This window comes from Macaca fascicularis, chromosome 19, assembly GCF_037993035.2.
Source record: "Macaca fascicularis isolate 582-1 chromosome 19, T2T-MFA8v1.1".
NCBI classification, from domain to species: Eukaryota; Metazoa; Chordata; class Mammalia; order Primates; family Cercopithecidae; genus Macaca; species Macaca fascicularis.
The window spans coordinates 3,196,698-3,220,546 of record NC_088393.1 but is presented as its reverse complement, the minus strand read 5'-3'; the positions used below and the strand labels follow the sequence as shown (position 1 = coordinate 3,220,546).

The 23,849-nt window shown below is 52.7% G+C and overlaps 1 protein-coding gene and 1 long non-coding RNA gene across 13 annotated transcripts in view; one reads left to right on the top strand and one right to left on the bottom strand.

Annotated features, from left to right (window-relative positions):
- GNG7 (G protein subunit gamma 7) overlaps positions 1–23,849 on the top strand; it is a 209,797-nt gene that overhangs the window by 162,896 nt on the left and 23,052 nt on the right. For all 8 annotated transcript variants that reach the window (XR_010583307.1, XR_010583310.1, XR_010583309.2 and 5 more), the window contains one exon: positions 1,050–1,089. The gene's annotated coding sequence lies outside the window, so the exon portion shown is untranslated. The remainder of the gene's footprint in view (positions 1–1,049; positions 1,090–23,849) is intronic.
- Positions 1,619–12,208, bottom strand: LOC123570325 (uncharacterized). 5 transcript variants are annotated; one of them, XR_012428238.1, is made up of 5 exons: positions 10,750–12,208; positions 8,058–9,777; positions 3,079–7,182; positions 2,159–2,973; positions 1,619–1,936 (listed from the first exon to the last, which is right to left on the bottom strand). It is a non-coding gene; the product is annotated as an uncharacterized lncRNA (long non-coding RNA). The 5 variants fall into 5 exon arrangements; XR_012428237.1 differs by having other exon boundaries at positions 3,079–9,777; XR_010583312.2 differs by having other exon boundaries at positions 1,620–1,936; positions 8,058–12,208.

Genomic DNA, 23,849 nt, shown 5'->3' with positions numbered 1-23,849 from the left:
GACGGAGCCTCCCCTAGCGCTGACAGTGCCGCAGCTCCTGGCTTCTCCAAGTGGGACCAGTGGCTCAGCAGCAGAGCAGTGGTGGCCTAACCAGGAGACACAGAACCGGGCATCTGGGCTCACTGTGCATAAGTCCCAGCCCCATGACCTCGGCTGGTGTAGACGCTCAGCAAGGCAGGGGCCTCTGCCTGCCTGGGCCTCCTTGTCCACAAAATAGGAGGCTGCTGCGAAGCTGAAGGAGGCAGATGGCTGCCTGCCTCTCCCTCCAGGCCTTAGTGGGAGTCAGGAAAGACCACGGAAGGTGGTCCCTGTGGCCCTGTCACGACCCATGCACTCTGCATCAGAGACGGATGCAGGACCCAGCTGTATCCAGGGTCCGGCTTGGAGCAGAGGATTCTGTTCCATGGAAAACCGCAGCTCCAAAGGCCCCAGTCCTCCCCCCTCCCGCCCAACCCCGGAGACCAATCACGGGGACATGGAGCCGTCCTTCCCTTCCTATTGACCTCCTGGCCCTGGGCGGCTCACATGAGACCCCTGGCCTTCCTGCCCCCTGTATACCTGTCATTTCCTCCATTCGGGGTTAATTGGTTTGTCCCCAGTTTCCACTTTCCACCTGTCCCTTCGCCCGGCACGTGGCTTACATCAAAGTAGAAATCAGAGATGGAAAACACCAAAGGATGCCATGGGAAGGCTCCGTGCCTGGATATTTTGTTTTTCTTGCACTGGTGTGTCTGATGGACTGAACGTTGAGTGTGGGGTTGGGGCTCCCTTGTTCTGAAATGGAATAACACAAGTTTCTAGAAAGATAATCTGCCCTGTTGTCCTGCAACAGAAACCTACAGGTCTTTTCCGCGTGGATCGGTGGTAAACAATAAAGCTGATTCTGCCCCCGTTTTCTCCGGAGGGCACGGCCGTTTCGAATCCCCATGCCTCATTTTTGGGGACAGCAACGTCGTTCGCCGATAAAAGCTGGAGGTAGCTCTGTGAGTTCCTTGTAAGTGAAAAATATGTAACCATGCTTTTCTCTTTCTCTATCCTTTTTTAAACAGGGTGTACAGCAAGCCGTGATTCCTGAGGAAACTAAAAAAGGTATGTGGCATTTTCTCTTACTTCATGAGCTTGGAATCTCTTGTTTTTTAGAAAAAGGAACAAACAAGCTCTAGTCTTTTATGTGTGCCTGACACACTGGGAGGTTGAGTCATCCCATAAAAGGGCTCTGGGCTCGGAGCCAGGAAACCTGAGTTCAAATCCCAGATCCCCTTTTACCAGCTCTGCCCCGTTTGGGTGGGTTCCGGTCAACTGTCTGCGGAGGAGATGACGTTCTCCGTTTTGCAGGAAGGTTTCAAAGATTAAACAAGGATATAGATACAAAAATATAAAAATGGCTGGGGGCAGTGGCTCAGGCCTGTAATCCCAGCACTTTGGGAGGCCAAGGCAGGCGGGTCACCAGAGGTTGGGCGTTAGAGACCAGCCTGGCCAACATGGCGAAAACCCGTCTCTACCAAAAATACAAAAATTAGGTGGGCGTGGTGGCTGGTGCCTGTAATCCCAGCTACTCTGGAGGCTGAGGCAGGAAAATCGCTTGAACCCAGCACATGGAGGTTGCAGTGAGCCGAGATCACGCCGCTGTACACTAGCTTGGGCGATAGAGCGAGACTGTCTCAAAAATATATATATATCATATATATTTTATAACAGTATATATATAACATTTTATAACATAAAATATATATTATATATAACACATATTTTATAACATATATAACATATTTTATAACACATAACATATATTTTATACCCACATGCACATATATATATGTATACACAGTGGCGTGCACCCGTAGTCCCAGCTACTCAGGAGGCTGAGGCAAGAGGATTGCTTGAACCCAGGAGTTCGAGGTTGCAGTGAGCTATGATCACAACACTGCACTCCAGCCTAGGTGATAGAGTGAGACCCGGTCTCTTAAAAAATATATATATACACGTACATACATATATACGTATATACATGTATATATACGTTTATATAGATATACATATATGTATATATACGTATATGTACGTGCATATAGGTATATATAGATATATACATGTATATATACACACTTGTGTGTATATATGTGTGTGTGTATATATGTATATACGTATATATACATACCCAGTGTGGTGGCACATGCCTATAATCCTAGGATTTTGGGAGGCTGAGGCAGAAGGATCACTTGAGCCCAGGAGGTGGAGGCTGCTGTGAGCTGTCACTGTGATTGCACCCTTGGACTCCACACTGGGCAACAGAGTGAGACCAGGTCTCTAAAATAAAGAAAAGAAAAATATATATACACACACATATATAATACGCATATGTAATATATACTAATATATATATATTTATATATATAGTATATATATTACATATGCATATTATATATATATATGCTCAACACCATGCTGGCATCTAAGCCAGTATCTAAGAGATGTGAGTGGAACCTGAAACCACAGCTGATCTGTTTCATTCGTGTTTTTCTAGGAATTTGTCCGTTTCACGTAGATGACCTAATTGGGTGTCACACACTGGTTGATAATACTACGGTATTCTCTGATAATGCTTTTTATTTCCATAAGGTTGGTAGTCATGTGTCCCCCTTTCGTTTCTTTTCTGCGCGTAGTTATTTGCATCTTATTTCCTTTTTTTTTTTTTTTTTTTTTTTTTTTTGGTTTTGCTTTTGGTCAGCCTCGCTAGAGGTTTGTCAATCTTGTAGCTCTTTTCAAAGAAGCAACTTTTGGTTTCGTCGACTCACAGTTTTTCTCATCTCTGTCTCGTTTATCGCTGCTCTGATCTTTACAATTTCCTTCCTCCTGCTGGCTCAGGGCTGCCTTTGTTCTTCCTTTTCTGGTTCCTTAAGGCAGCAGTCCTCAACCTTTTTGGCACCAGGGAGGGATTCGTGGAAGACAGTTTCTCCACAGACGGTGGGGGAGCTGGGAGGATGGTTTGGGGGCTATTCAAACGCGTTACTTTTATTGTGCACTTTATTTCTGTTATTATTATATTGTAATATATAATAAAATAATTCCACAACTCACCATAATGCAGGATCAGTGGAAGCCTGGAGCTTGTTTCCTACAACTAGATGGTCCCTGGGATGGGCGCGGTGGCTCACACCTGTAATCCCAGCACTTTGGGAGGCTGAGGCAGGCGGATCACTTGAGGTCAGGAGTTCGAGACAAGCCTGGCCAACAATATGAAACCCCGTCTCTACTAAAAATACAAAAATTAGCTAGGCGTGGTGGTGGACACCTGGAGTCCCAGCTACTTGGGAGGCTGAGGCAGGAGAATTGCTTGAACCCGGGAGGCGGAGGCTGCAGTGAGCCGAGATCGTGCCATTGCACTCCAGCCTGGGCAACAGAGCGAGACTCTGTCTCAATAACTAACAAACAAAAACTAGATGGTCCCATCTAGAGGTGATGGGAGACAGTGACAGATCGTCAGGCATTAGATTATTTTTGTTTGTTTATTTTGAGACAGAGTCTGTCTCTGTTGCCCACTTTGGAGTGCAGCGGCATAATCTTAGCTCACTGCAACCTCCGCCTCCCGGGTTCAAGCGATTTCCGGCTAATTTTTTGTATTTTTTAGTAGAGACGGGGTTTCATCGTGTTGGCCAGTCGAGACCATTAGGCATTAGATTCTCATAAGGAGCGCGCAGCTGAGATCCCTCCCATGCAGAGTTCACAGTAGGGCTCACGCTTCTGTGAGAATCTGATGCTGCCGCTGATGTGACAGGAGGCGGAGCTCAGGCGGGAATGCAAGCGATAGGGAGCAGCTGTGAATACAGAAGCAGCAGCAGGTGCGGTGGCTCCCAGCCCTTTGGGAGGTGAAGATGGGAGGATCGTCTGAGGTCAGGAGTTCGAGACCAGACTGGCCAACATGGCAAAACCCCGTCTCTACTAAAAATAAAAAAAGTTAGCCGGGCGTGGTGGCACATGCCTGTAATCCCAGCTACTCGGGAGACTGAGGCAGGAGAATCACTGGAGAATCACTTGAACCCGGGAGGCAGAGGTTGCAGTGACCCGAGATCGTGCCATTGCACTCCAGCCTGGGGGGCCAGAGCGAGACTCTGTCTCAAAAAAAATATATATATATATAATTTAAATATATATTTTATTTATAAATAGACATGTTGTTTATATATATTTATAAATATATATTTGTTTATATGTATTTATATGTTTTTATAATAGATAAATATATATTTGTAAATATATTTTTATATAAATAATAAAAGATGGCATGAAAATATGATTTACCAGCATGGCAGAGCTTTTTGGCATTGCCTAGATTTTGCCCCCAAAGTGAGTGCCTTATGGCCTCACCCTAGTCTCGGCCCCCACACTCCTGACACTCAGGATGACGATGAAGGCAGTGATGATTTAAAACGTGGCCGATGGTCGAGGGGTCGCACATGCCCACGGTGTCTCGTCTGGATCCTTTTATGTCCCTCTCCATGAATATATTCTCCACGGAGAAGTCCCTGCTCTCCCTCCTGTTTTCTGACCGGGAGACCAGACCTAGGAGGTCAGACGGCCAGTGTGAGGTCCCTGGAGCCCGTCCTGAGCCTGGTCCTCTGGGATACGCACGTGCTGGCCAACGGCAGCACGGCTGGATGGCAGGTGGCATGGAGCTGCCTGGGCAGGGCTCAGGTGTCTCCAGGCTGCAGGCTCAAGCTGCCAGCCACGTGGCCGCGTGCCGTGGGGATTAGGTCCCTGTGCTGCAGCATCTGCTTGGAGGGATGACAAGAGGCTCCAGCAATGACATCAGGCAGCTCTCGTCGGGCCCTGGCTAAGTCCCCTGGCCCTGTTCCCAGCAGCCCAGCCATCCCCACCGCTGACGCCTCCCCAGTCCTCAGCTCCCCTACTCAGTGACTCAGCAGACACCTCTCCCGTGCCCCCTGCAGGCCAGGTCCACTGCTGCAATTCCTTCAGTTCTCCTAGGATCCCGGGGGAGCAGGGCTCATTGTCCCCATTTTATAGGTGGGGAAACTGAGGCTTGGCAACCAAAAGATGCGGCAATGCCCAGGGGCTGGTCAGAAGCAGAGCGGGATTGGAGCCACGAGACTCTGGCCACAGAGCAGCTGGTGGTCCGTCAGGCTGTGCGGGCAACCTGCTCATTGGCACAGGCCCCTCAGAACCCAGCAGGGCCACGGTCATCCTCCCTGGGGGATAGTCACAGAAGCTGGGGCTTGGTGAGGAGGTGGGCAGAGGTGGTCGGGCGCGGTGGCTCCTGCCTGTAATCCCAGCACTTTAAGAGGCCGAGGTGGGCAGAGATCACTTGAGGTCAGGAGTTCAAGGCCAGCCTGGACAACATGATGAAACCGCGACTCTACCAAAAAATAAAAAAATTAGCCGGGTGTGGTGGTAGGCGCCTGTAATCCCAGCTACTCGGGAGGCTGAGACAGGAGAGTCAGTTGAACCCAGGAGGTAGAGGTTGCAGTGAGCTGAGATCGTGCCACAGCTCTCCAGCCTGGGCAACAGAGCAAGACCCCGTCTCAAAAAAAGCCAGCAAGGAGGGTCGCCACGGGGGCTGGATGAGACGGTGCCTCCCAGCAGCTCCTTCTCCTGCGTTCTACCCACTTCCTGTGAGCCGGTCTCAACCCAAACCCTCTTCCCCCATCCCACAAGGATTCTGAGAGTCAGGGCACCCCAGCCCCGAGGCAGCCACGTTTCCCCTTTCCACTGAGAGCTGCGAGAGGTCTCGGCACTTCCTGGGGCAGCCCAGGACTTGGCTGTGTTTCTGCATCAGCAAGAAAAGGCGTAATGGAATTTGGATAGACAAGAAAAGGGGATGTAAGCGTGAGCAAAACCACACACTCCATCTCATTGTTAGAAATTCCATGCGTGTCATCAAAACCTCATCTTGGGACAGAGGCCAAGACGAACTCACTGTCACAAGGCACTTTGTGCACAGCAAGTGTGCTGGCGTCCCTGTGACCCCCACCCTCACCCCGGGTCTGCTGGCTGACCCTGGACACAGCAGCCTTGTGGTTCCTCCCTCCTGGTCAGCTGGTGCCTGGTGCCTGGTAGCTGCAGCCGTGGTAGCTGCAGTGGTGCCTCTCCGGAAGGTTCTGGAGGAGAGACTGAAATTCCCATGCTTAGGCTCACAATGCCCCGTGCGAACCTCCAGATGAAAACGCAGCCCCAGCCGGGTGTGGTGGCTCAAGCCTGTCATCCCAGCACTTTGGGAGGCCGAGGCGGGCGGATCACGAGGTCAGGAGTTCAAGACCAGCCTGGCCAAGATAGTGAAACCCCGTCTCTACTAAAAAATACAAAAATTAGCCAGGTGTGGTGGCGGGTGCCTGTAATCCCAGCTACTCGGGAGGCTGAGGCAGGAGAATCGCTTGAACCCGGGAGGCGGAGGTTGCAGTGAGCCGAGATTGCCCCACTGCACTCCAGCCTGGGCGACAGAGTGAGACTCTATCTCCAAAACAAAACAAAACAAAACGAAAAACAAAAAGTACAGCCCTGTTTTATTGTTTGTTTTTGTTTTTGTTTTTGTTTAAGATGGAGTCTCGCTCTGTCGCCCAGGCTGGAGTGCAGTGGCACGATCTTAGCTCACTGCAAGCTCCGCCTCCCGGGTTCACGCCATTCTCCTGCCTCAGCCTCCCGAGTAGCTGGGACTACAGGCACCCGCCACCTCGCCCGGCTAGTTTTTTTTTGTATTTTTTAGTAGAGACGGGGTTTCACCGTGTTAGCCAGGATGGTCTCCATCTCCTGACCTCGTGATCTGCCCGTCTCGGCCTCCCAAAGTGCTGGGATTACAGGCTTGAGCCACCGCGCCCGGCCAATGCAGCCCTGTTGAAGCCCTCCCTCCAGGTTCTCCTCCATCTCTGCCCCCGCACCTGGCTGCCATTTTTGCCGAAATGTACATCCTGGACTGAAACTTGCCGACTTGCCCTTTGCTGTGTTTGAGCTTCGAGCATTGAGCCAGACACAGTTGGGTCAGCGCAGGAGCCAGGGTTCTCTCCAGAGGTCCTGACAGTTTGCTGCCAAACCTTCATGTCCAGACCTGGTGTCCCCCTGGGGGTCCCTCGGGTTTGGAACTGCCTTGGCATTGAGGATTCAAGGTGTGTGGCAGGAACAGGGACCCAGGAAACCCTCTGGTGGCCTCAGCCTGCCCAGCTTCATCACTTGAACCTGTCGGGACGCAAACAACACACACATTTCACAAGAAAGGCCACTCCTGGCTGGAACATCCCTTCCACCAGGGTCTCTGGGTCTTAGCATCACTGACATTAGGGTCAGATTATTCTTGAGATGGTGTTGTCTTTGTTTGTTTGTTTTGTTTTGTTTTTTGAGGCAGAGTCTTGCTCTGTCACCCAGGCTGGAGTGCGGTGGCGTGATCTCGGCTCACTGCCACCTCCGCCTCCTGGGTTCAAGCAATTCTCCTGCCTCAGCCTCCCGAGTAGCTGGGACTACAGGCGCCCGCCCCCACGCCCAGCAAATTTCTTTTGTATTTTAGTAGAGACCAGGTTTCACCGTGTTGCCTATGCTGGTCTCAAACTCCTGAGCTCAGGCAATCTGCCCGCCTCGGCCTCCCAAAGTGCTGGGATGACAGGCATGAGCCACCGCACCTGGGGTTTTTGTTTTTGTTTTTGTTTTTTTCCATTGTTAACATGAAAACATCCATAATGATTCTTAGCCCTCAGGGAGAACCTCCCTGGGCCTGTGGTCTTCTGGGACTTTCTAACAATGCCAGAGCTGGAGTGGGGTGGCCCTGGAGACGCCACACACCCGATGCTGGTGACCTGGAGCCCATGGGCCACAGCAGAGAACCACAGACCCGAGGTCCGTCCTTGGCCATGCGTGTGCCCGGACGGACCAGCCCCTGCTGCAGAGCCCAGAGGGGTGGGCGCACCAGGCCATGTGCACGCATGCGCAGGAGCAGCACCTGCTACGGATGGAAGTGGGGCAGGCACTCCACGTCCGAGGGCTGCCTGGGCCTGGGAGCCTCTGTCCTGGGAAGGAGATGGGCCCTGGGAACAGAGTGAGTTCCGGGAAGTAACACCCACCGTGAACTCGCTGCACCACGGCCTCCAGCCCCTTCCATCCAAGTGGCGTCTTTGGTACCCAGCGTCTGGGATGTGCCTGGGGTCGGCAGCACAAAGCCCTCAAAGACATCTGTGTCCTAATCCCTGGAAGCTGTGGCTGTGTCTCCATTTCAGTAGTCTGAAATTCCAGCTACTCGGGAGGCTGAGGCAGAAGAACTGCTTGAACCCACGAGGCGGAGGTGGCAGTGAGCCGAGATCGGGCCACTGCACTCCAGCCTGGGTGACGGACTCTGCAGATGGGATTGAGTGAAGAACGCCCCCCAGTCGCCAGAGCACCACCCTGGATGACCCGGAGGGCGCAGTGACCTCACAGGATCCTCATGAGAGGAGGCAGGAGGCTGAGAGTCAGAGAAAGACTGGAAGAGGCTGTGCTGTGTCTCGTGAAGGGAGAGGAAGGCGCCCGAGCCGAGGGATACCAGAGCCTCTAGAGGAAAGGCGGGAAAGGGATTCTGCCCTGGCGCCTCCAGGAGGGACCAGCCCTGCCCGTGCCTTGATTTTAACCCCGTGAGGCCCATGTTGGACTCTGAGCTCAGTGCTGTGAGATGAGAACCATGTCATGTGCAGCAGCCACAACAATGTCACATTACACAATGAATGTCCAGGGAGCTGCCAGTGTGCCGAGAAGGGGTTTTAGTGCAGCCTGACTGTGCATGGATGGTTGCGATCAGGGGCTTCTCAGAGGGGACGACATCGGTGGGGCTTTGCAGGATGTGTAGGAGTCTGCTGGGGGACCTGGGTGGAGAAAGACCCACCTGTGCCGAGGTGGGAAGGCCTGGTACTGCCCTGTGGACTCTTCCCAACCCTCCTGCCCTTCAGCTCCCGAGCACCACCGTCACGAGGCCGGCGCTGCCCCTTGCCCTGGCCTGGGGCCAGGGTGACAGCATTTCCTCAGCCAGGAAGCCCAGAACTGGAGTGACAGGAGCCACGGGGCTCAGTGTCCTGGCCCGGCCCCAGTTCCCGGGCTTGCAAACTCTCACATGACCGTGGTCATCCCCCACCCCCGCCGACCCCACCGCCGGGTGGACAGAGAGCAGCTTTTCTTTTCTCCCGCTCCCGTCACCGCGGAGACCAAACCCACAGTGGCGGCACGTCACCCTCTGTCATCGCGGCCTCTTTGTCTGAACAAGCCGGCTCATTCTTAGGCTCCAAGCTCCGGCCGAAGGCAGCGGCGAGACCTGCCCCGCTGGTCTATTTTTCACTTTCTCGTGGGCACCTCATTCATTCCCTCTCTTTAGCCCCTTCTAAATATAGCTGCCCCGGGGACCGATTTAGACGGGAGCAAAGGGCCTGCACTGACAGGGACAGTCACAAGGCGCTGTTTTCCAGCCAGGGTGCGGCCCTCCCATCCGTGTGGCAGAGCCCCCCCCCACTGCAGCCCTGGGCCCCACGGCCCTGCCTTGAGGTCACAGAGCCACTAACGGTCAGAGCTGGCACGAAGGCCCCACACACAGCTGCCCTCCCAGGCCCTGCTGTGGTGACCTGGCCCTGGAGGGGCTGCAGGTGCGGGGAAGGGCCCATCCTGGGTGCAGGGTCTCTGCATGTAGACCCTGGGTGCTGATGGGGACCTGGGGTTCTGTGGAGGGGGCGGCAGTTGTAGCCAGTGTCAGACCTGTCTCTTGTATTAGAGTTTCCATGTCAGTCGGGCTCCCGGGGCTCTGCGTGGATCCGTCTCTTTGGCGTCCTGGTGAGAGCATGGCAGGGCATGGGGGGGTCTGCATCCCAGCTGCCAGGGCACATATCAACGCCTGACCCTTGCCCTGTGCCTTCTCACCTGATGGTCTGTGTCCGCTCTCGAAGCTGTGTGCACCTTTCTTTTTCGTTTGTTTGTTTTGTTTTGTTTTGTTTTGTTTTTGAGGCAGAGTCTGGCTCCGTTGCCCAGGCTGGAGTGCAGTGGCGCAATTTTGGCTCACCGCAACCTCCACCTCCCGGGTTCAAGCCATTCTCCTGCCTCAGACTCCCGAGTAGCTGGCATTACAGGTGCCCACCACCACTCCTGGCTAATTTTTTTGTATTTTTAGTAGAGAGGGAGTTTCACCATGTTGGCCAGGCTGGTCTCGAACCCCTGACCTCAGGTGATCCGCCTGCCTCGGCCTCCCAAAATTACAGGCATGAGTCACTGCACCTGGCCTTTTTTTTTTTTTTTTTTTTTTTTTTTAAAAGACAGGTTCACTCTTGTTGCTTAGGCTGGAATATAGTGGTGCAATCTTGGCTCATTGCAACCTCGCCTCCCAGGTTCAGGCGATTCTCCTGCCTCAGCCTCCTGAGCAGCTGGGATTACAGGCATGCGCTACCATGCCCAGCTAATTTAGAATTTTTTTATTAGAGACGGGGTTTCACTATGTTGGCCAGGTTGGTCTTGAACCCCTGACGTCAAATGATCCACCCACCTCGGTCTCCCAAAGTGCTGGGAATACAGACATGAGCCACCGCGCCTGGCCTATGTGAGCACCTTTCTGCAGAGTCTAAACCAGGGTCCCCTAGGCCTGCAGACATGGGGGCAAGATCGTTCTCCGAGGTGGGGCTGTCCTGGGCAGTGCAGGGTGCTGAGCAGTGTCCCAGGCCTCCACCCACTCCAGGCCAGGAGCACCCCCCAGCTATGACAGCCACAGATGTCCCCAGACATCACCCAGGGGCCCCTGGGGGGCAGAATTACCTCTAGGTGAAACCCCCAGAGATAGAGGATTCCATGGACCCTCAAGAGACTCTGCATCCCATGATCCTCTGCCTTGCTGAGGTCCCAGGAGGCCGCACACAAGGAAATCCACACTGAGTTGGGAGGGAGAGAGGAGGTGAATCCCAGGAGCTGGAGGTCCCCCTGGTTCACACTGTCTGCCCCATTGGGAGCTTATTCTGGTGTGGGTGGGGATTGAACCCCATTTTCCCTAAATAATTAACTCAGGGTCTCCTCCCTCAGCACTGTGGACAGTGGGGTCAGATCCTTCTCTGGGGTGGGGCTGTCCTGGGCACTTACGGTTGCTAAGCAGCGTCCCTGGCCTCCACCCACTCCATGCCAGGCGCTCCCTCAACCCCGACAACCACAGATGTCCCAGGCATTGCCTAGGGTTTCCTGGCGAGGCTGAATCAACCCCCGTCCCCCATTAAGAGCCACTGTTGGCCCAGCATGATGGCTCGTGCCTAAAATCCCAGCGCTTTGGGAGGCAGAGGCGGGCAGATCACCTGAGGTCAGGAGTTTGAGACCAGCCTGGCCAACATGATGAAAACCCATCTCTACCAAAAATACAAAACTTAGCTGGACATGGTGGGGGCAGGGGGGCGTCTGTAACCCCAGGTACTCGGGAGGCTGAGGCAGGAGAATTGCTTGAACCCAGGAGGTGGAGGTTGCAGTGAGCCGAGATCCCGCCACCGTACACTGTCCTCAGGGGGCTTCTGTGACATGCACGGAGGTCCGCATGGCTCCCGGGGGTGGGCATGGCTGAGGCCCTCATGCCCACAGCAGGTGTGCAGATGTGCACATTAACACAGGTGCCCGGGGACACAGCTCTCTGCAAACCCAGCTGCCCCAGCCACGGTACGAGGGCAACTTGTTCCTCGCAGTGCCTCAGAGCCTTCTCTTCTCTCCGAAACTACTGTTCTGTTTTGTTTGGGTTTGGATCTTTTCCTCTCTAAACATAACACCCTGTCTCTTTTGTCTCTGGACACTGTGTTCTCAGAAGCAGTCATCCCTCCACAGCGAAGGGCTGACGTTTCCACTCCAAGCATTGTTTCCCCTCCCGCCAAATCTGGCTGCTGTTTTTGTTGCTTGGGGTTTATTTTTCTTCCCTTTTTCGTGGCAGGCAGAGGTTTGGAGGGGTGAAGGGGGGATTACCAGGCCCCCAGGAGGAAAGAGTCCAGGAGCTCTGTGAGCTGTAAAGCTACTGGTTCTGGAAGTTTTAAAGCCAGATGAAGGCTGCTTCTGTTCTCACGTTGCTGCTGCAGGCCGGCCGCCCCTCCCGCCTTCAAGGCCACCTTCCCGGGGGCCTGACTCACCCCGGCACGGCACGCCGCGCCACACAAGGCTGGGTCTGCTCTGATGAGCAGACTGGAAAAGCGCAGCCTCCTCATTGTGGAACTGCCTGGAAGCCGCCAGAGGCTGCTCCGAGCTGGAATTCTCTGAGCCTGACTTCCTGTGCCGTCAGGAGAGCAAACGCACGCCCGGCTTAGGAGCCGGTTTACAGGAAGCAGCGGTGGGGGGACGGCTTGCTCAGCTCATAGAGAAGTCACCCTCTGCACGGGTTTTTGTGTTTTTTTTTTGTTTTTTTTTTTTTTTTGAGACGGAGTCTCGCTCTGTCGCCCAGGCTGGAGTGCAGTGGCGCGATCTCGGCTCACTGCAAGCTCCGCCTCCCGGGTTCACGCCATTCTCCTGCCTCAGCCTCCCTAGTGGTTGGGACTACAGGCGCCCGCCACCACGCCCGGCTAATGTTTTGTATTTTTTGATAGAGACGGGGGTGGGGGGGGTTCACCATGTTAGCCAGGATGGTCTCGATCTCCTGACCTCGTGGTCCACCCGCCTTGGCCTCCCAAAGTGCTAGGATTCCAAGCGTGAACCACCGCGCCCAGCACTTTTTTTTTTTGACACGGAGTCTTGCTCTGTCCCTCAGGCTAGAGTGCAGTGGCACAATCTCCGCTCACTGCAGCCTCCACCTCCCGGGTTCAAGTGATTCTCCTGCCTCAGCCTCCCAAGTAGCTGGGATTACAGGCACACGCCACCACGCCGGGCTAATTTTTGTATTTTTAGTAGAGATGGGGTTTCACCATGTTGGCCAGGCTGGTCTTGAACTCCTGACCTCGTGATCCTCCTGCCTCGGCCTCCCACCGTGCTGGGATCGCAGGGGTGAGCCACCACCGCGCCGGGCTAATTTTTGTATTTTTAGTAGAGATGGGGTTTCACCATGTTGTCCAGGCTGGTCTTGAACTCCTGACCTCGTGACCCTCTTGCCTCGGCCTCTCACCGTGCTGGGATTGCAGGGGTGAGCCACCGCCGCGCCCGGCACTCTGCAGGATTTGAATGCTGCACCCTCATCTCAAGGCTGTGAAACTGCAGGCCGGGAGCTTGTGCCCGGATTCACGCCCGGGATCTTAGCACTTTGGGAGGCCGAGGCAGAGGGATCACTTGAGCCCAGGAGTTTGAAACCAGTCTGAGCAATAGAGTGAGGCCCCAGCTCCAAAAGAAAAAAGTATTAAAAATTAGCCAGGCATGGTGGTGCACACCTGTAGTCCCAGCTACTCAGGAGGCTGAGGTGGGAGGATCTCTGGAGGCCAGGAGGTCGAGGCTGCAGTGAGCTGTGATTGCACCGCTGCACTCCAGCCTGGGTGACAGAACAAGACCCTGTCTAAAAAAAGAAAAAAAAGGAGTCCAGGCACAGCGTCTCATACCCGGAATCCCAGCACTTTGGGCGGCCAAGGCGGGCAGATCACTTGAGGTCAGGAGTTCAAGAGCAGCCTGGCCAACATGGGGAAACCCTGTCTCTACAAAAAAATAAAAATGAACAATTAACATGGCATGGTGATGGATGCCTGTAATCCCAGCTACTCAGGAGGCTGAGGCAAGAGAGTCACTTGAACCCAGGAGGCGGAGGTTGCAGTGAGCCGAGATCGTGCCACTGCACTCCAGCCTGGGTGACAGAGCGAGACTCCGTCTCAAAAACAAACTAAAAAACACACAACAGAAAAGGAAAACAGCAGAGGCGATGTGTGCAGCTTGCTCTGTCCAGCATCTAACACCCAGCGGCAGCGAAGGGTGAATAAGAGCTGAAGCTGTCCCAGGCTGCGGGACCCATGCCTGCTCACCCGGGGGCCCTCCAGCCTGGAGACCCCAACCAGTCCCATCCTGGCCTTGCGTATCAGCTCCTTACACTGCATAACAAACTACCCCACACGTGGTGGCTTAAAGCAACACCCATGCCTGAGCTTACGGTTCTGGAGGTCATGGTGCGATGGTCCTCTGTCCAGGGTCTCCCAGGCTGAAAACTGAAATGTGAGCTACCTGCTGTCTGACGCGAAGCTTCCAGTTGTCGTCCCCAGCTCATTCAGGTTCTTCCAGAATTCACTTCCTTGTAGTCGTAGGACAGGGTCCCCCTTTGCTTGCTGGCTGTCAGTGATTGACATTCAGTGTACAAATCAAAAAACCCGAGGCCGGGCGCGATGACTCACACCTGTAATCCCAGCGCTTTGGGAGGCCGTGGTGGGTGGATTGCTTGAGGCCAGGAGTTCAAGACCAGCCTGGGAACATGGTGAAACCCCGTCTCTACTAAAAAATGCAGAAATTAGCCGGGCGTGGTGGTGGGCGCCTGTAATCACAGCTACTCAGGAGGCTGAGGCGGGAGAATCACTTGAACCCAGGAGGCGGAGCAGTGAGCTGAGGTCGCGCCATTGCACTGCAGCCTGGGTGACAGAGCAAGACTCCATCTCAAAAAAAAAAAAGGAACACACAGAGCTGCCTGCCGTGAGCCTAGCCTAGCCGAGGCTCAGCTGTGCTCCTGCCACAGGGAGCTGTTTGGAAGGGCCGCCCTGCAGCCAGCCCCAGACAGGAGGCCCAGCAGCACTGGGTACAGAAGCACCATTTCTTCCCAGCTCAGTCCTCAGCCCTGATCAGCCTCTCTTACTTTATTTTTATTTTTATTTTCTTGAGACAGAGTCTCACTTTGTCCCCCAGGCTGGAGTACAGTGGTGTGATCTCGGCTCACTGCAACCTCCACCTTCCAGGTTCTAGTGATTCTCCTGCCTCAGCCTCCTGAGTAGCTAGCTGGGATTACAGGTGCCCACCACCATGCCAGGCTAATTTTTTTTTTATTGTGTTTTTAGTAGAGACAGGGTTTCACCATTTGGCCAGGCTGGTCTCGAACTCCTGACCTCGTAATCCCCCCACCTCAGCCTCCCAAACTGCTGGGATTACAGGCGTGAGCCTCTGTGCCTGGCCTTAATTTTTTTTTTTTTTTTTTTTTTACTTAGAGACAGGGTCTTGCTGTATTGCCCAGGCTGGAGTGCAGTGGTTCCATCCCAGCTCACTCCACCCTCATTATGTTCTCCTGAAATTCTGCCTCGCTTCTCCAAGAACTTTTATTTTTAGTTTTTTATTTTAGAGACAGGGTCTCACTGAGTTGCCCAGGCTGGCCTTGAACTCCTGGCCTCAAGCAATTCTCCTGACTGGGTCTCCCAAAGTGCTGGGATTATAAGCATGAGCCACCGCACCCAATCTGATCAGCCTCTTTTAACAGGGTCTGGGGAATGCAGGAACTTCCCTGCCGGTGGAGGAACCCTCAGTAGCTACTGCTCCCTCACCTCTCTGGCCGCCAGGCCCTGCGGCCGCTGCTGCTGTCTCTGCCAGGCCGGGTGCATTCTTGACATTCCTGTCCTTTTACGCAGGCCACCCGGCCAGCTCTCAGAAGCCTCCACCGGCTGCACGCTCTTTCCCTGCTGGTGAGAAGATGGCCCTGGCAGCGGCGGCTCCCGGTCGGTTTATCGAGCCGGGAGTGGCACTTTCCCAACTATGAGAGCTATGCGTGGAATCCAGAGCCACCGCCAGCCTCTCTGGGTCTCGCTGTCACGGCTTCCTGTGCAGCTGGAAAACACCTCCAAGAGTAGCCGTGGCATCACAGGCCTAAAAAAGGAGCTGGGTTTGCTCTGGCAGGTCTCCGCCGGAGGGGAAGGCCAGTCTGTCCCGCTGCCCAAGCGGCCTCGCTGTCTGCTCGGCAGAGACAGGCCAGGCACGTGTGGGCTTCTCAGGATGCTCCAGCCTCAGCAACCCCAGGGACCCCGCGAAGTCTCCAGCCACCCCAGGTCTGCTGTCTGCTTCTTGACTTTACAGCCCAGGACACCTGGATTCAGTCCACCCACCCCCGAGCAGGGTCCCACGCACCCACCCTCTGCACAGGCCGGGCTCACCCTCTGCACAGGTCGTGCCAAGGGTCCCAGCAAGAATCAGTCTCAGAGCACAGGCCAGGTGTGGAGGCTCACGCCTGTAATCCCAGCACTATGGGAGGCTGAGGCAGGAGGATCACCGGAGGCCAGGAGATCGAGACCAACCTGGACAACATAGTGAGACTCTATCTCTACAAAAGATAAAAAATAAAAAATTAGTTGGGCATGGTGGCGTGTACCTGTGGTCCCAGCTACTTGGGAGGCTGGGGCAGGAGAATCGCTTGGGCCCAGGAGATCAAGGCTTCAGTGAGCTGGGATCACACCACTATACTCTAGCCTCAGCAACAGAGCAAGACCCCTTCTCAGAGAAGAAAAAAAGAAAGAGAGATTGAGAAAGGAAGGAAAGAAAGAAAGAGAGAAAAAAAAAAGAAAAGAAAGAAAGAGAGAGAGAAAGAAAGAAAGAAAGAAAGAAAAAGAAAGAAAGAAAGAAAGAAAGAAAGAAAGAAAGAAAGAAAGAAAGAAAGAAAGAAAGAAAGAAAGAAAGAAAGAGAAAGGGAGGGAGGGGAAGGAAGGGAGAGAGGGAGGGAGGGAGGGAGGGAGGGAGGAAGGAAAGAAAAGAGAGAGAGAAGGAAGGAAGAGAGAAAGAAAGAAGGAAAGAAAGAAAGAAGGAAGAAAGAAAGAAAGAGAAAGAAAAGAAGGAAGGAAGGGAGAGAGAGGGAGGAAGGAAAGATGGAAGGAAGAGAGAGGGAGAGAGGGAGGAAGGAAAGGAGGAAGGAAGGAAGGAAGGAGAGAAAGCAGAGGTGTGAGTTCCTGGGATGGTGTGTATTTAGAATGCAGAGCTTTAGGCCACTGGATGAGCAAGCCCTCTAGGTTGTTCTCCCTAAACCCTTTGGCAAATGTGGCAGGGCAGCTGGGGGAGGGACGACAACCAGCCTCCAGCACAGAGCTCCATTCAGGGTTCCACTGGGACCGTGTGGAGTGGGTGTCCGTTCCCCTTTGGATATCGTATGCATCTAAAGTTAAGCTTATGGCCAGGCACGGTAGCTCCTGCCTGTAACCCCAGCACTTTGGGAGGCTGAGGCGGGCAGATCACCTGAGTTTAGGAGTTCGAGACCAGCTTGGCCAACATGGTAAAACCCCGTCTCTACTAAAAATACAAAAATTAGCCAGGCATGGTGGCGGGTGCCTGTAATCCCAGCTACTCGGGAGACTGAGACGGGAGAATCCCTTGAACCGGGAGGCAAAGGTTGTGGTGAGCTGAGATCACGCCACTGCACTCCAGCCTGAGTGACAAGAGAGAAACTCCATCCAAAAAAAATTGGTATATATGTTTATTTCTCACTTTGTGAAAATATCCTTAATTTATTGTCATCACAAACAAATTTCAATTCTGATTGCCAAGCAAAAAAAAAAAAAAAAAAAAAAAACAGAAGCTAATGTGCTTTGCAATGCAGTTTATGGTTCAGTTTTACACAGGAACATAAAATATATGAAAAAATTACTAACTCAACTACAAGTATTAAATACTGAAATTAGTTAACAGTTTATTATAATTTATTTGACAATCTAGGGCTGGGTGCCGTGGCTCACGCCTGTAATCCCAGCACTTTGGGAGGCTGAGGCAAGTGGATCACCTGAGGTCAGGAGCTCGAGACCAGCCTGGCCAATATGGTGAAACCCCGTCTGTACTAAAAATACAAAAGTTAGGCCGGGCGCGGTGGCTCAAGCCTGTAATCCCAGCACTTTGGGAGGCCGAGACGGGCGGATCACGAGGTCAGGAGATCGAGACCATCCTGGCTAGCACGGTGAAACCCCGTCTCTACTAAAAAATAACAAAAAACTAGCCGGGCGAGGTGGCGGGCGCCTGTAGTCCCAGCTACTAGGGAGGCTGAGGCAGGAGAATGGCGTAAACCCGGGAGGCGGAGCTTGCAGTGAGCTGAGATCCGGCCACTGCACTCCCGCCTGGGCGACAGAGCGAGACTCCGTCTCAAAAAAAACAAAAAAAAAAGTTAGCCAGGTATGGTGGCGGGTGCCTGTAATCCCAGCAACTAGGGAGTCTGAGGCAGGAGAATCACTTGAACCCGGGAAGCGCAGGTAGCAGTGAGCTGAGATCATGCCATTGCACTCCAGCCTGGGAGACAGAGCAAGACTCCATCTCAAAAAAAAAAAAAAAAATAGGCCAGGCGCGGTGGCTCATGCCTGTAATCCCAGCACTTTGGGAGGCTGAGGCGGGCAGATCACTTGAGCTTAGGAGTTTGAGACCAGCCTGGCCAACATGGTAAAACCCCGTCTCTACTAAAAATATAAAAAATTGCCAGGCGCAGTGGCTCACGCCTATAATCCCAGCACTTTGGGAGGCCGAGGCGGGAGGATCACAAGGTCAGGAGATCGAGACCATCCTGGCTAACACGGTGAAACCCCATCTCTATTAAAAGTACAAAAAATGTGCCGGGCGAGGTGGCGGGCCCCTGTAGTCCCAGCTACTCGGGAGGCTGAGGCAGGAGAATGGCATGAACCCGGGAGGCGGAGCTTACAGTGAGCCGAGATTGAGCCACTGCACTCTAGCCTGGGTGACAGAGCGAGACTCCATCTTAAAAAAAATAAATAAATAAAAATAAAAAATAAAAATAAATAGATAGATAGAGATATAGATATATCTAGGAAGTCTGAAGCCATCAGCATTTCCAGTGCAATGAGGAATTTAGGAATCTCAGTGGAGCTGTTAAAGTAGTGAACCTTGTAGGTAAAATACATGCATGCCTTTCTATTGTTCTATTGTTTTTTTTAGAGACAGGGTCTTGCTCTGTTGCCCAGGCTGGGGTGCAGTGGTGCAATCATAGCTCACTTGTACTTCCAACTCCTGGGCTCAAGCAGTCTTCATGCCTCAGCCTCCTGAGTAGCTGGGACTACAGGTGTGCACCACCATGCCCGGCTAATCTTTCATTTATTTATTTATTTATTTATTTATTTATTTATTTATTTATTTTTGGTAGAGACGGGGGTCTCAATGTGTTGCCCAGGCTGGTCTCAAACTCCTGGCCTTGGCCGGGCGCGGTGGCTCAAGCCTGTAATCCCAGCACTTTGGGAAGCCGAGACGGGTGGATCACAAGGTCAGGAGATCGAGACCATCCTGGCTAGCATGGTGAAACCCCATCTCTACTAAAAAATACAAAAAACTAGCCGGGCGAGGTGGCGGGCGCCTGTAGTCCCAGCTGCTCGGGAGGCTGAGGCAGGAGAATGGCGGGAACCCGGGAGGCGGAGCTTGCAGTGAGCTGAGATCCGGCCACTGCACTCCAGCCTGGCTGACAGAGCGAGACCCCGTCTCAAAAAAAAAAAAAAAAAAAAAAAACTCCTGGCCTCAAACGCTCCTCCTGCCTTGGCTTCCCAAAGTGGTAGGATGACAGGCGTGAGTCACCCCCACTGCTCACGGCCTGACACTTGCTTTGGATAGCGTACGTGGAGAGATCTCTCTAAAACTGACCTGATCGGTTTCATTCTCAGCACACTGACCTGGGCCACTCAGCATGGCTGTCCTTGTTCCTGATGTTCATGTATGTTTTGTTGTTGTTGTTGTTGTTGTTGTTTTCTTGAGACGGAGTCTCGCTCTGCCACCCAGGCTGGAGTGCAGGGGCCGGATCTCAGCTCACTGCAAGCTCTGCCTCCCGGGTTTACGCCATTCTCCTGCCTCAGCCTCCCAAGTAGCTGGGACTACAGGCGCCCGCCATGTCGCCCGGCTAGTTTTTTGTATTTTTTTAGTAGAGACAGGGTTTCACCGTGTTAGCCAGGATGGTCTCGATCTCCTGACCTCGTGATCCGCCCGTCTCGGCCTCCCAAAGTGCTGGGATTACAGGCTTGAGCCACCGCGCCCGGCCCATGTATGTTCTGTTTTTACAAGAAAGTCATCATCAGAAGATACCAGTTTACCATCCATGGCATCAGGGCCTCCACAGCCACTGCGGCTTTTCTCCTCTCCATTCATTGTGTTTTTGCTTTGTTTTGTTTGAGACTGAGTCTTGCTCTGTCGTCCAGGCTGGAGGGCAGTGGCGCAATCGTAGCTCACTGCAGCCTCTGCCTTCCAGGTTCAAGCGATTCTCCCACTTCAGCCTCCCAAGTAACTGGGACTATAGGTGCGCTCCACCATGCCCGGCTGATGTTTGTATTTTTAGTAGAGACGGGGTTTCACCGTGTTGGCCAGGCTGGTCTGGAACTCCCAACCTCAGGTGATCCACCTGCCTTGGCCTCCCAAAGTGCATTCATTATGTTCTTTTGAAATTCTGCGTCACTTCCCTCAAGACCTTTCATAATTTCTCATCAGCCCCGCAGTCACTGTCCCCGCCTAACACCGCAGCTCCCCACTCCAGGGCCAATTTCCTGCCTCCAGCTTCCTGCCCCATTAGAACTGTACACTTTGAGCATGCTCAGTGTATTATATGTTGATGACATTTATATATTATGAAGCCATTCTATATTCTATACCATATTTATTTTATTATAGGCCAGGAGCCATGGTTCACGCTTGCAGCCCCAGTGATTTGGGAGGCTGAGACAGGAGGATCACTTGTGGCCAGGAGTTTGAGGCCAACCTGGGCAACATAGTTGTAGATACTTCATCTCTACAAAAAAATTAAAAACTAGCCAGGCCTAGTGGCATGCACCTGTAGTCCCAGCTACTCGGGAGGCCCAGGCAGGAGGATCACTTGAGCCCGGGGAGTTGGAGGCTACAGTGAGCTATGATTGCACCACTGCACTCCAGCCTGGGCAACAGAGTGAAAACCTGTCTCTAAAAATGTGTATGTATATATCTTTTATTATCTGTATAATAAAATATGCACATACACAAATGGAATCTGACCAGGAAGCACAGACTGCACCCCAAGGCCAAGAGAACCCCTCCTGAGAATCTAGGGTGGCTCAGCCTCCACACAGAACCCCTAGGGTGTCGTGGAGCATAGGGGAAACCGTTCTCTAGTTCTGAATTTTACAGCCGAGAAAGCTGAGGCTCAGGGAAGTCCAGGGGACGTGCTCAGAACCAGGTCTCCAGCCCGAGAAAGTCCTCCCTGTCAGGACCTTGCCGCAGGCCTCCCGTGTTCTGTCACACGCGCGACCCACACATGCTTCAGGGCTGCAGTGCTCTTGTCTGCAAGCCAGAAACACAGATCTTATATCTCTTGCTCCAAGACAAACAAAACATCGATTGTTTTAATCTTTCACTTTAGTTCTGATTAGGAAAAAAACACGTGGCTTCGGTTTCAAAAACAGCAAGCTGAGGCTCTTTTTTTCTCTTTCTTTTTTCTTTGAGACGGAGTTTCTCTCATGTTGCCCAGGCTGGAGCGCAATGGCGTGATCTCGGCTCACTGCAACTGCTGCCTCCTGGGTTCAAGCCATTCTCCTGTCTCAGCCTCCTGAGTAGCTGGGATTACAGGTGCCCGCCACCATGCCCGGCTAATGTTTCTGTATTTTTAGTAGAGACGGGGTTTCACCGTGTTGGCCAGGCTGGTCTCAAACTCTTGAACTCGTGATCCGCCCACCTCGGCCTCCCAAAGTGCTGGGATTAAACGCGTGAGCCACCACGCCCGGCCTTCTTTTCTTTTTGAGATATGTTTCACTCTGTTGCCCAGGCTGAAGTGTAGTGGTGTGGTCATAACTCACCGCAGCCTCCAACTCCTGGGCTCAAGCGATCCTCCTGCCTCAGCCACCCAAGTAGCTGAGACTATAGGCACACACCACTACACCCGGCTAATTTTCTTATTTTTGTACAGGCGGGGTTTCACTCTGTTGCTCAGGCTCGTCTCAAACTCCTGGGCTCAAGTGATCCTCCCACCTTGGCCTCGCAAAGCACTGGAATTCCAGGCATGGGCCACCACACCTGACCCAGGATTTCCACATATGAACTCGGTGAGGTCAGAGGAGGACACAAATATTTAGTCTGCAACAAACAGCCCAGGTGACTTTCCAAGCGTACCGTGTTCCAGGAATTCTGAGTCAAGGTCACCTGGCGCTAGAAGCCATTAAAAAGTCTTCCAAAAAGAAGTAACATTTGAAGCTCACATCATAAAGAAGGAGCATGTGTTGGCCAGGCGCAGTGGCTCAAGCCTGTAATCCCAGCACTTTGGGAGGCCGAGACGGGCGGATCACGAGGTCAGGAGATCGAGACCATCCTGGCTATCCCGGTGAAACCCCATCTCTACTAAAAAAAAAATACAAAAAAAAACTAGCCGGGCGAGATGGCAGGCGCCTATAGTCCCAGCTACTCGGGAGGCTGAGGCAGGAGAATGGCATAAACCCAGGAGGCGGAGCTTGCAGTGAGCTAAGATCCGGCCATGGCACTCCAGCCTGGGCCACAGAGTGAGACTCCATCTCAAAAAAAAAAAAAAAAAAGAAGGAGCATGTCACAGGGTAAAGCGATCTTCCAGGGTTAAGGTGGACATCTGCAAAGACAGGCATAGCCCCCACTTCAGGCCCCAAGCAAATGTCTCTTGAGCATTTATATATACCAGGGGAGAGAACAACTGGGGAGAACAACTCAGACCTTCTCTTCTTTTTTCTTTTCTTTTTTTTTTTTTTGAGACAGGGTCTTACTCTGTTGCCCAGACTGGAGTACAGTGGCATGATCTCGGCTCACTGCAACCTCCACTTCCTGGGCTCAAGCAATTCTCCCATCTCAGCCTTAATGAGTAGCTGGGACTACAGGTGTGCACCACCACACCCAACTAGTTTTGTTTGTGTTTTTGTTTGTTTTTGTTTTTGTAGAATCAAGGTTTTGCCATGTTGCCCAGGCTGGTCTCGAACTCTTGGGCTCAAGCGATCCCCCTGCCTCAGCCTCCCGAAGTACTGGGACTACCATCATGAGCCACTGCACCCAGCCCCCAGATCTTTGGCCTCCTGAGGCTTACAGTCCAGTAGGGGACAACTGAAATATCACATTATAAGTACTAGAAGAAAAGAAACCGAGCACCATGAGAGAATGATGTGGTGGGCTGAATGATTGACTCCAAGGTTGTTGTAATTGTTAATTTTATGTGTTAACTTGACTGGTCCACGGGGTGCACAGATATCTGTTGAAATGTTATTCTGGGTATGTCTGTGAGAATGTTTCTGGATGAAATGAACCATTGGCTGTGTAAAGCCTATTGCTCCCCCTCCCCAATGTAGGGGCCTCATCTAATCAGTTAAAGCCCTCAATAGAACAAAAATGCTGAGGAAGAGAAAATTCCTCCCGCCTGGCAGCCTTCAAGCTGGCACATAGGTTTTTCCAGCCTTTGGACTCCAATTGAAACATCTGCTCTTGGGCCTCAAGCCTGCTGGCTTTCAGACAGAAACTGTCAGTTCTCGTGTCTCTCTAACTTGCCAATTGTACATCTTATGACTTCTCAGCCTCCATCATTATGTGAGCCAATTTCTTATAATAAGTACCTTCTGGGCGAGCCATCTACCTTCTCTGGGTCTTAGTTTCAGGGACAGCCATCTCCCTCATGGCCCCCTACAGGGTTTCTGAATCTGGAAAATGCTGAGCTCATGAGGCCACAGGGTGAAAAAGGAGATGATCCTGGAGCCATGCATCAGAGAAGGCAGTTCTTTGACAGGATTGGAGCTGGGGGAAGAATTCTTGGGGGTGGGAATTGAACAATAAGCCTTGATTTTTGCACTTGATTTTGTAAGGAATTAGAAGCTCCTGGTGGTTTCTGAGTAGGGGAGAAACAGATTCAACTGCATTTTCAGAAGCACACTCTAGCTGTTGGAAGGAGATGGAGGGAGTGGGGAGTGGAGCAGAGGCCATTGGTGAAGCACACAGGGATCTGCCTGAGGCTGCAGAGCACTGCTGAAGTGGACGTCCAGGGAGGGGCTGGCTACACTGAAGAAAAGTCTCTGGGGGCAGCTGGCAGTGAGTCTTATCAC